The sequence below is a fragment of the Salvelinus fontinalis genome, chromosome 16, assembly GCF_029448725.1.
Source record: "Salvelinus fontinalis isolate EN_2023a chromosome 16, ASM2944872v1, whole genome shotgun sequence".
Lineage (NCBI taxonomy): Eukaryota > Metazoa > Chordata > Actinopteri > Salmoniformes > Salmonidae > Salvelinus > Salvelinus fontinalis.
In genome coordinates, this window is record NC_074680.1 from 43,959,804 (window position 1) to 43,972,674 (window position 12,871).

The window sequence follows — 12,871 nt, forward strand, 5'->3', positions numbered from 1 at the left end:
TGAATAAGACTAAAATCTGTAAGTAACATCTGTAGGTAGCACAGCATGCCCAGTAGGACACTTCCATGCTGAGAGAATACCCTGCTTCCTGCCACTCTGCAATAGTGCCACTCTTTTTGTTCACACATATCTTTCCAGATTGTGACCATCGTTGTAAAATAATATGGAAAAATGCCAATAAAAACAACATAACTGTAGAACAAAATGTATTTCTTTTTTTAATTATTTCAAATGTATTCACGATTGTGTATTGCTAAACTTGGGGCGGCAGGTAGCCTAGTGGTTAGAGCGTTGGGTCATTACCCGGAAGGTTGCAGGATCAAATCCTCGTAGCTGACAAGGTAAGAATCTGTTGTTCTGCCACTGAACAAGGCTGTTCCCTGGTAGGCTGTTATTGTAAATAAGAATTTGTTCTTAAGTGACTTGCCAGGTTAAATAATTAAATAAACTAGACTGAAGAAGCTACAGGGTAAAGACTGATACTACACACAGGCAACACTGTGGAGAGGACAGACATTACACTAATGGATATCCTCTTTGGGCCTTGTCCTTAAGGTGGATTAGAGCTTGCCGTCACTAAGAACACACCCCCCCCTCTCTTGCTTACACACACAAACAGCTCCTCCCCGAATTTCATGAGTCATTAGACAGGCTGATACAAACAGTAATTTAAAAGTGGGGTCATTTAAAACAGACATTATAATTGACCTTGAGCCTAGACTCAAATATCGAGTCTCACATAACCCCCATGTTTCAGACAGGGTTAGCTGACCAGTACATAACCCCCAACATGTTTCAGACAGGGTCAGCTCACCAGTACATATCCCCCAACATGTTTCAGACAGGGTTAGCCAACCAGTACATAACCCCCAACATGTTTCAGACAGGGTTAGCTGACCAGTACATATCCCCCAACATGTTTCAGACAGGGTTTTCCGACCAGTACATAACCCCAAACATGTTTCAGACAGGGTCAGCCGACCAGTACATTAGCCCCAACATGTTTCAGACAGGGTCAGCTGACCAGTACATTAGCCCCAACATGTTTCAGACAGGGTCAGCTGACCAGTACATAACCCCCAACATGTTTCAGACAAGGTTAGCCGACCAGTACATTAGCCCCAACATGTTTCAGACAGGGTTAGCCGACCAGTACATTAGCCCCAACATGTTTCAGACAGGGTTAGCCGACCAGTACATTAGCCCCAACATGTTTCAGACAGGGTCAGCTGACCAGTACATAACCCCCAACATGTTTCAGACAGGGTTAGCCGACCAGTACATTAGCCCCAACATGTTTCAGACAGGGTTAGCCGACCAGTACATTAGCCCCAACATGTTTCAGACAGGGTTAGCCGACCAGTACATTAGCCCCAACATGTTTCAGACAGGGTTAGCCGACCAGTACATTAGCCCCAACATGTTTCAGACAGGGTTAGCCGACCAGTACATTAGCCCCAACATATTTCAGACAGGGTCAGCTGACCAGTACATAACCCCCAACATGTTTCAGACAGGGTCAGCTGACCAGTACATTAGCCCCAACATGTTTCAGACAGGGTTAGCCGACCAGTTCATATCCTCCACCCTGGAGCACTTTTACAGACCCAGGAAGGAATGTTCAGATATAAATGTGTCATTATGAGGGTGAGAGGTCAACTGGGTCATCTAGCTGCAGATGAAGAGACTACTAGTTCTGGTTTGAGATGGACGATTGGGTGTGTGGTTCTGGTATGAGATAAAGGGTTGGGTGTGTGGTTCTTCATCCTGCAACAAGGGAAGCTTTTGGGGATAAGATAACAACTTGAGATAACAACTTGCACCAACAACATCTATTGGAATGACAAACAACGACAAATGTAGCTTTCGATCAGAATTCACATCTCTGAAAGAGGCAGTTATTTCAGTGTTACCATGAATTTAAATCATTGATTTCCTATTGGTTTCAACCTCAAAATCAACGCAGAAAAGTCTGAATAGAAGGAGAAGACAATGTTCAGTCTCCATACATGTCCTGTGCCTTTAGTTATACCACATCATTGTTGAATACTTGTTTCTGATTGGCTAGAATGTCATAATAGAACTTACATTAAACCTCAAAGTCTGAGCCATTGGGAGGAACTGTTAAGATATGGAACTGTTTTAAGGTCATACCATCGATCATTCAGCTAATTGATTTTGAATTTTAGGACACCTTTAGATATCAAAAAATTATATTAAACAATTATTTGAGAAAATATTGAATTTGGCCTTTACTACTATAGCCCATAGAAACACAATGAATGGCAAAAACACATTAATAAATGGCAAAAAAGACAGTAAAAAAAAGTTATCATAAGGAATAAGGTTTTGAGGTGTGAAAGCTTAGGAAATACAGTGGCTTGCGAAAGTACTCACCCCCTTGGCATTTTTCCTATTTTGTTGTCTTACAACCTGGAATTAAAATAGATTTTGGGGGGGGGGTTTGTATAATATGTTTTACACAACATGCCTACCACTTTGAAGATGCTATTTTTTTAAATTGTGAAACAAACAAGAAATAAGACAAAAAAATAGGAAACTTGACCAGGCATAACTATTTACCCCCCAAAGTCAATACTTTGTAGAGTCAACTTTTGCAGCAATTACAGCTGCAGGTCTCTTGGGGTAGGTCTCTATTAGCTTGGCACATCTAGCCTCTGGGATTTTTGCTGCTCCAGCTCCTTCAAGTTGGATGGGTTCCGATGGTGTACAGCAATCTTTAAGTCATATCACAGACTCTCAATTTGATCGTGGTCTGGGCTTTGACTAGGCCATTCCAAGACATTGAAATGTTTCCCCTTAAACCACTCGAGTGTTGCTTTAGCAGTATGCTTAGGGTCATTGTCATGTAGGAAGGTGAACCTCCGAACCAGTCTCAAATCTATGAAAGACAAACAGGTTTCCCTCAAGAATTTCCCTGTATTTAGCGCCATCCATTATTCCTTCAATTCTGACCAGTTTCCCAGTCCCTGCTGATGAAAAACATCCCCAAGCATGATGCTGCCACTACCATGCTTCACTGTGGGGTTGGTGTTCTAGGGGTAATGCGAGATGTTGGGTTTGCGCCAGATATAGCGTTTTCCTTGATTGCCAAAAAGTTCAATTTTAGTCTCATCTGACCAGAGTACCTTCTTTCATATGTTTGGGGAGTCTCCCAGAAACGTGTTTGCTTATAATTTTCTTTAAGAATGGCTTTTATCTGTCCACTCTTCCGTAAAGCCCAGCTCTGTGGACTGTACGGCTTAAAGTGGTCCCATGGACAGATACTCCTATCTCTGCTGTGGAGCTTTGCAGCTCCTTCAGGGTTATCTTTGGTCTCTTTTTTGCCTCTCTGATTAATGCACGCCTTGCCTGGTCTATGAGTTTTGGTGGGCGGCCCTCTCGACAGGTTTGCTCTGGTGTCATATTCTTTCCATTTTTTAACAGTGGATTTAATGGTGCTCCGTGGGATGTTCAAAGTTTTGGATATTTTTCTTACCATCCAACCCTGATCTGTACTTCTCCACAACTTTGTCCCTGACCTCTTTGGAGAGCTCTTTGGTCTTCATGGTGCCCCTTGCTTAGTGGTGTTGCAGACTGGGGTCTTTCAGAACAGGTGTATATCTACTGTGCCAGACCATGTGACACTTATCTTGCACACAGCTGGACTTTATTTAACTAATTATGTGACTTCTGAATGTAATTGGTTGCACCAGATCATATTTAGGGGCTTCATAGCAAAGGGGGTGAAAACACTAAAATTATCCGCCGCCATTGTTGCAACCCCTATTACCATCGTCCGAGATCCCTACAGATTGGAAAGCTACCGCGGTCATTCCCCTCTTCAAAAGAGGTGACACTCTAGACCCAAACTGTTATAGACCTATATCCATCCTGCCCTGCCTTTCTAAAGTCTTCGAAGGCCAAGTTAAAACTTCTTGTCAATAGGGGGGAGCCATTTCGACTTTGTAAAAATTCGTTCCCAAATTAAACTGCCTCGTACTCAATTCTTGCTCGTACAATATGCATATTATTATTACTATTGGATAGAAAACACTCTCTAGTTTCTAAAACCGTTTGAATTATATCTGTGAGTAAAACAGAACTCAAGTTGCAGCTAACTTCCTGTGAGGAAGTGAGAAATCTGAAATCGGGCACTCTGTTCCAGGGTCAGTTCATTAATTTGCATGTAATCTATGAGTCGACATGCACTGCATACGATTTCCCCTAGATGTCAGTAAGCAGTGAGAATTGGAATGGTGTTGCTAGACAGATCTGAGGCCATTTAAAGACTCTTGGAACCGGGGGTGCACTCTTATCAACGTTCGTCATGGCGCAAGACAGACCTCAGGATGGCATTCTGAAAAGCTCTCGTTATAGGCCTTAGATATATCCGGCTCTGATTTTATTCGATATAGGTGTTAAAAACATCATAATGTTGTTATTTTAAACCGAGTTATATCAGTTTATATCAGTATATTGCGATTTTCTGAATTTTCTTTGTGCTTTCTTTGTGCTGCGTTATGAAGAGTTGGACACGTCTGGGCCACATAGCTAATGTTTGCTGCTAATTCCTAAGTTGAAGATGACAATCTACAACCGAGCAACGATGATTCTGGACAAAGGACAACTTGCGCAAGATTCTGATGGAAGCTCATCAAAAAGTAAGAACTATTTATGATGTTAATTCGTTGTTCTGTTGAAAAATGTAAAACTACTATTCCGCCATTCATTTCGGTGCGGTCTCGCTTTAACGCACGCTGTATGTCGTAGTAACGTTAATTTTAAAAATCTAACACAGCGGTTGCATTAAGAACTAATGTATCTTTCATTTGCTGTCCAACCTGTATTTTTTTGTCAAGTTTATGATTAGTTATTGATTAGATTAGGTGTCTCTCCCAAGATTTCTCCCGACATTTTGTTGGCAGCTTGGCTACTATTCTCATTGTATAACCACGATTTGTGCCGCTAAATATGCACATTTTCTCGGGCCAACTCTTTTCTCTGTATATATCAATGATGTCGCTCCTGCTGCTGGTGATTCTCTGATCCACCTCTACGCAGACGACACCATTCTGTATACATCTGGCCCTTCTTTGGACACTGTTAACTTACCTCCAAACGAGCTTCAATGCCATACAACACTCCTTCCGTGGCCTCCAACTGCTCTTAAATGCTAGTAAAACCGAATGCATGCTTTTCAACCGTTCACTGCCCGTACCCACCCACCCGACTAGCATCCCTACTCTGGCCGGTTCTGACTTAGGACAACTAAAAATACCTAGGTGTCTGGCTAGACTGTAAACTCTTCTTCCAGACTCATATTAAACATCTCCAATCCAAAATTAAATCTAGATTCGGCTTCCTATTTTGCAACAAAGCCTCCTTCACTCACGCCGCCAAACATACCCTCGGAAAATTGACTATCCTGCCGATCCTCGACTTCGGCGATGTCATTTACAAAATAGCTTCCAATACTCTACTCAGCAAACTGGATGCAGTCTATCACAGTGCCATCCGTTTTGACACCAAAGCCCCTTATACCACCCACCACTGCGACCTGTATGCTCTAGTCGGGTGGCCCTCGCTACATATTTGTCGCCAGACCCACTGGCTCCAGGTCATCTATAAGTCTATGCTAGGTAAAGCTCCGCCTTAGCTCACTGGTCGCGATAACAACACCCACCCGTAGCACGCGCTCCAGCAGGTATATCTCACTGGTCATCCCCAAAGCCAACACCTCCTTTGTCCGCCTTTCCTTCCACTTCGCTGCTTCCAATGACTGGAACAAATTGCAAGAATCGCTGAAGCTGAAGACATACATTTCCCTCACTAACTTTAAACATCAGCTATCTTAGCAGCTAACCGATCACTGCAGCTGTACATAGTCCATCTGTATATAGCCCACCCAATCTGCCTACCTCATCAACCATATTGTTTTTATTTACTTTTCTGCTCTTTTGCACATCACCATCTTCTCATCTATCACTCCAGTGTTCATTTTCTAAATTGTAAATCCTTCGCTACTATGGCCTATTTATTGCCTTACGTCCTCACACCATTTGCACACACTGTATATAGACTTTCTTTTTTTCTATTGTGTTATTGACTGTACGCTTGTTTATTCCATGTGTAACTCTGTGTTGTTGTATGTGTCGAACTGCTTTGCTTTATCTTGGTCAGGTCGCAATTGTAAATGAGAACTTGTTCTCAACTAGCCTACCTGGTTAAATAAAGGTGAAATTAAAATTAAAACACATATGCACGCACCACTTTCCCATTTTATTATTTTTTAAACAAGTTATTTTTTTTCACTTCACCAATTTGGACTATTTTGTGTATGTCCATTACATGAAATCCAAATAGAAATCAATTTAAATTACAGATTGTAATGCAACAAAATAGGAAAACCCCCAAGGGGGATGAACACTTTTGCATGGCACTGTATGCTTAAATCGTCATAGTAATTTTTATGCCCACTAGAGTAAAACATTGTTTTATTTTTTATGATTTAACCTTTATTTAACTTAACAAGTCAGTTAAGAACAAATTCTTATTTACAATGATGGCCTACACCAGCCAGACCAGGACGACGCTGGGCCATTTGTGCGCAGCCCTATGGGACTCCCAATCACGGCCGGTTGTGATACAGCCTGGAATCAAACCAGGGTCTGTAGTTTCACCTCTAGCACTGAGATGCAGCGCTGCGCTACTCTTCTCACAAATGGGGCACTGGGGACGCCTTTCCCTATTGTGTGTTCACTTGTGGGCTGTAAGCTCAGATTTTAGACCAAAGCGCTCTCTCCACAGTCAGAACAAATATAAGGTCTTTCTCCCTGATGTGCCATTATCTGGTGAGCTTTTAATTCTTTGGAACGTGAAAAACTTGTCTCACAAATAGGACATTGTTGAGGCTTCTTTCCAGTGTGTGTGTGTGTGTGTACAGATGTTGAGTAAGGTCTGATGCTCTGTTGAACGTCTTCTCACAGTGAGATCAGTGGTAAGATCTCTCACCAATATGTAAATGCAGGTGTTCTTTAAGATGCCCTTTCTCATCGCAGTGCTAACTGCGCCACCAGAGTCTCTGGGTTCGTCCCCAGGCTCTGTCGCAGCCGGCCGCGACCGGGAGGTCCGTGGGGCGACGCACAATTGGGCTAGCGTCGTCCGGGTAAGGGAGGGTTTGGCCGGTAGGGATTTCCTTGTCTCATCGTGCTCCAGCGACTCCTGTGGCGGGCTGGGCGCAGTGCGTGCTAACCAAGGGGGCCAGGTGCGCGGTGTTTCCTCCGACACATTGGTGCGGCTGGCTTCCGGGTTGGAGGCGCGCTGTGTTAAAGAAGCAGTGCGGCTTGGTTGGGTTGTGCTTCGGAGGACGCATGACTTTCGACCTTCGTCTCTCCCGAGCCCGTACGGGAGTTGTAGCGATGAGACAAGATTACTAGCGAATTACTAAATTACTAAATTACTAGCGATTGGATACCACGAAAATTGGGGAGAAAAGGGGATAAAATAAAAAAAATAAAAAAAATAAAAATAAAATAATGATGCCCTTTCTGTGAGTACCTCTTCTTTACAGTTAGGGCACTGATAGAATGGACTTGCAAGTGTTAAGATCTAACGACACCATGTGATATTTCCTGACATTGTAACTGCCTGTGTTTCTTTAAAGCCTGCACTGTTGAAAATGTTAGCCCGCAGTCAGAGCAGTGGTGAGGCTTCTCTCTAGAGTGTACTCGCATGTGTTCAGTAAGAACTGAACACTCTTTGTATGTCTTCTAACAATGTGAGCAGCGGAAAGGCTTGTCAACACTGAGTTCACAATTGCATGTTAAGATATATATGGTCAGAGAATCTCTTCTCACATTCAGGGCATTGGTAAGGTTTTACACAATAATCTATTATCATGTTCTTTCAACTGATCTAATCGAGTGTACTTTTTAGCACACTTTGGGCAGTGGAAATGTTTTTCTCCTGAATGTAACAGCATGTGTTTCCTTAAACTTTGCCCGTACTCAGAGCAGATTTGACCCTTCTCTTTAGGACGGACTCTCTTGTGTCTCTTTGACAATGTCACAGAAGCAACACTTTCTTTGCTACTTGAACAGTGGGAAGACGTCTCTCCAGTGTGTGTGCAGGTGCCATTTAGGCTGTGACCGTTTTTGTGGATCTCTTCTTACGTTGAGGGCTGTGGTGAGATCTCATTGCTTCGTCAACTTCCTGGTGTTTCTCCCCTGATGTAGATCATGTCTCCACTGATAGGTCTGAAGACTCAGGACCATCTGAGACAGAAAGACATGTAGTAATAAAGCAGAAGACACATTTCCATGACATATGGACAAACAAAGTATATCTTATAAAAACAAGAGCACAGTTGGAATTATTGCCGTAGATGTCTAAACATGACAGTCATTAAACAGCAAAAATACATAACTTCTATTAGGTCAAACCACCTCACCTTGTTGGTAACCCCCCATGGATTGAACAGACCATTCTAATATATATATATATATATATATATATATATATATATATAGGAATCAATAACTTTGGGATAGGATATTTTGTTTCCAAACTCCTCTGCAGTAGTCCAATAAATAAGCTAGAAAATTGTTTGAAAAACAGAGGTTGATGACAGTTTGCACACTCTTGGCAATCTCTCAACCAGCTTCATTAAGGAATGCATTTCCAACAGTCTTGGAGTTCCCACATATGCTGAGCACTTGTCATCTGATGCAGCACTCCATCACTCTCCTTGGTCAAATAGTCCTTACACAGCCTGGAGATGTGTGTTGGGTCATTGTCCTGTTGAAAAACAAATGATAGTCCCACTAAGCGCATGCCATGCTGGTTAAGTGTGCCTTGACTTTAATTAAATCACTGAGTGTCACCAGAAAAGCACCCCCACACCATCACACCTCCTCCTTCATGGTGTGAACCACACATGCGGAGATCATCCATTCACCTATTCTGCGTCTCACAAAGACACGGCATTGGAACCAAAAATCTCAAATTTGGACTCTCATCAGACCAAAGGATAGATTTTCGCCTGTCTAATGTCCATTGCTCGTGTTTCTTGGCTTAAGCAAGACTCTTCTTCTTATTGGTGTCCTTTAGTAGTGGTTTCTTTGCAGCAATTCGACCATGAAGGTCTGACTCTCCTCTGTTTCAGACAGGGTTAGCTGACCAGTACATAACCCCCAACATGTTTCAGACAGGGTTAGCCGACCAGTACATTAGCCCCAACATGTTTCAGACAGGGTTAGCCGACCAGTACATAACCCCCAACATGTTTCAGACAGGGTCAGCTGACCAGTACATTAGCCCCAACATGTTTCAGACAGGGTTAGCCGACCAGTTCATATCCTCCACCCTGGAGCACTTTTACAGACCCAGGAAGGAATGTTCAGATATAAATGTGTCATTATGAGGGTGAGAGGTCAACTGGGTCATCTAGCTGCAGATGAAGAGACTACTAGTTCTGGTTTGAGATGGACGATTGGGTGTGTGGTTCTGGTATGAGATAAAGGGTTGGGTGTGTGGTTCTTCATCCTGCAACAAGGGAAGCTTTTGGGGATAAGATAACAACTTGAGATAACAACTTGCACCAACAACATCTATTGGAATGACAAACAACGACAAATGTAGCTTTCGATCAGAATTCACATCTCTGAAAGAGGCAGTTATTTCAGTGTTACCATGAATTTAAATCATTGATTTCCTATTGGTTTCAACCTCAAAATCAACGCAGAAAAGTCTGAATAGAAGGAGAAGACAATGTTCAGTCTCCATACATGTCCTGTGCCTTTAGTTATACCACATCATTGTTGAATACTTGTTTCTGATTGGCTAGAATGTCATAATAGAACTTACATTAAACCTCAAAGTCTGAGCCATTGGGAGGAACTGTTAAGATATGGAACTGTTTTAAGGTCATACCATCGATCATTCAGCTAATTGATTTTGAATTTTAGGACACCTTTAGATATCAAAAAATTATATTAAACAATTATTTGAGAAAATATTGAATTTGGCCTTTACTACTATAGCCCATAGAAACACAATGAATGGCAAAAACACATTAATAAATGGCAAAAAAGACAGTAAAAAAAAGTTATCATAAGGAATAAGGTTTTGAGGTGTGAAAGCTTAGGAAATACAGTGGCTTGCGAAAGTACTCACCCCCTTGGCATTTTTCCTATTTTGTTGTCTTACAACCTGGAATTAAAATAGATTTTGGGGGGGGGGTTTGTATAATATGTTTTACACAACATGCCTACCACTTTGAAGATGCTATTTTTTTAAATTGTGAAACAAACAAGAAATAAGACAAAAAAATAGGAAACTTGACCAGGCATAACTATTTACCCCCCAAAGTCAATACTTTGTAGAGTCAACTTTTGCAGCAATTACAGCTGCAGGTCTCTTGGGGTAGGTCTCTATTAGCTTGGCACATCTAGCCACTGGGATTTTTGCTGCTCCAGCTCCTTCAAGTTGGATGGGTTCCGATGGTGTACAGCAATCTTTAAGTCATATCACAGACTCTCAATTTGATCGTGGTCTGGGCTTTGACTAGGCCATTCCAAGACATTGAAATGTTTCCCCTTAAACCACTCGAGTGTTGCTTTAGCAGTATGCTTAGGGTCATTGTCATGTAGGAAGGTGAACCTCCGAACCAGTCTCAAATCTATGAAAGACAAACAGGTTTCCCTCAAGAATTTCCCTGTATTTAGCGCCATCCATTATTCCTTCAATTCTGACCAGTTTCCCAGTCCCTGCTGATGAAAAACATCCCCAAGCATGATGCTGCCACTACCATGCTTCACTGTGGGGTTGGTGTTCTAGGGGTAATGCGAGATGTTGGGTTTGCGCCAGATATAGCGTTTTCCTTGATTGCCAAAAAGTTCAATTTTAGTCTCATCTGACCAGAGTACCTTCTTTCATATGTTTGGGGAGTCTCCCAGAAACGTGTTTGCTTATAATTTTCTTTAAGAATGGCTTTTATCTGTCCACTCTTCCGTAAAGCCCAGCTCTGTGGACTGTACGGCTTAAAGTGGTCCCATGGACAGATACTCCTATCTCTGCTGTGGAGCTTTGCAGCTCCTTCAGGGTTATCTTTGGTCTCTTTTTTGCCTCTCTGATTAATGCACGCCTTGCCTGGTCTATGAGTTTTGGTGGGCGGCCCTCTCGACAGGTTTGCTCTGGTGTCATATTCTTTCCATTTTTTAACAGTGGATTTAATGGTGCTCCGTGGGATGTTCAAAGTTTTGGATATTTTTCTTACCATCCAACCCTGATCTGTACTTCTCCACAACTTTGTCCCTGACCTCTTTGGAGAGCTCTTTGGTCTTCATGGTGCCCCTTGCTTAGTGGTGTTGCAGACTGGGGTCTTTCAGAACAGGTGTATATCTACTGTGCCAGACCATGTGACACTTATCTTGCACACAGCTGGACTTTATTTAACTAATTATGTGACTTCTGAATGTAATTGGTTGCACCAGATCATATTTAGGGGCTTCATAGCAAAGGGGGTGAAAACACTAAAATTATCCGCCGCCATTGTTGCAACCCCTATTACCATCGTCCGAGATCCCTACAGATTGGAAAGCTACCGCGGTCATTCCCCTCTTCAAAAGAGGTGACACTCTAGACCCAAACTGTTATAGACCTATATCCATCCTGCCCTGCCTTTCTAAAGTCTTCGAAGGCCAAGTTAAAACTTCTTGTCAATAGGGGGGAGCCATTTCGACTTTGTAAAAATTCGTTCCCAAATTAAACTGCCTCGTACTCAATTCTTGCTCGTACAATATGCATATTATTATTACTATTGGATAGAAAACACTCTCTAGTTTCTAAAACCGTTTGAATTATATCTGTGAGTAAAACAGAACTCAAGTTGCAGCTAACTTCCTGTGAGGAAGTGAGAAATCTGAAATCGGGCACTCTGTTCCAGGGTCAGTTCATTAATTTGCATGTAATCTATGAGTCGACATGCACTGCATACGATTTCCCCTAGATGTCAGTAAGCAGTGAGAATTGGAATGGTGTTGCTAGACAGATCTGAGGCCATTTAAAGACTCTTGGAACCGGGGGTGCACTCTTATCAACGTTCGTCATGGCGCAAGACAGACCTCAGGATGGCATTCTGAAAAGCTCTCGTTATAGGCCTTAGATATATCCGGCTCTGATTTTATTCGATATAGGTGTTAAAAACATCATAATGTTGTTATTTTAAACCGAGTTATATCAGTTTATATCAGTATATTGCGATTTTCTGAATTTTCTTTGTGCTTTCTTTGTGCTGCGTTATGAAGAGTTGGACACGTCTGGGCCACATAGCTAATGTTTGCTGCTAATTCCTAAGTTGAAGATGACAATCTACAACCGAGCAACGATGATTCTGGACAAAGGACAACTTGCGCAAGATTCTGATGGAAGCTCATCAAAAAGTAAGAACTATTTATGATGTTAATTCGTTGTTCTGTTGAAAAATGTAAAACTACTATTCCGCCATTCATTTCGGTGCGGTCTCGCTTTAACGCACGCTGTATGTCGTAGTAACGTTAATTTTAAAAATCTAACACAGCGGTTGCATTAAGAACTAATGTATCTTTCATTTGCTGTCCAACCTGTATTTTTTTGTCAAGTTTATGATTAGTTATTGATTAGATTAGGTGTCTCTCCCAAGATTTCTCCCGACATTTTGTTGGCAGCTTGGCTACTATTCTCATTGTATAACCACGATTTGTGCCGCTAAATATGCACATTTTCTCGGGCCAACTCTTTTCTCTGTATATATCAATGATGTCGCTCCTGCTGCTGGTGATTCTCTGATCCACCTCTACGCAGACGACACCATTCTGTATACATCTGGCCC

At 42.1% G+C, this 12,871-nt stretch overlaps 1 protein-coding gene across 2 annotated transcripts in view; it reads left to right on the forward strand.

The window, feature by feature from the left end:
• LOC129813220 (synaptosomal-associated protein 25-B-like) overlaps nt 1-205 on the forward strand; it is an 84,632-nt gene extending 84,427 nt beyond the window's left edge. For both annotated transcript variants that reach the window (XM_055865501.1, XM_055865503.1), the window contains one exon: nt 1-205. This exon is cut by the window's left edge and continues 2,760 nt beyond it. The gene's annotated coding sequence lies outside the window, so the exon portion shown is untranslated.
• Nucleotides 206-12,871: the final 12,666 nt, after the last annotated feature.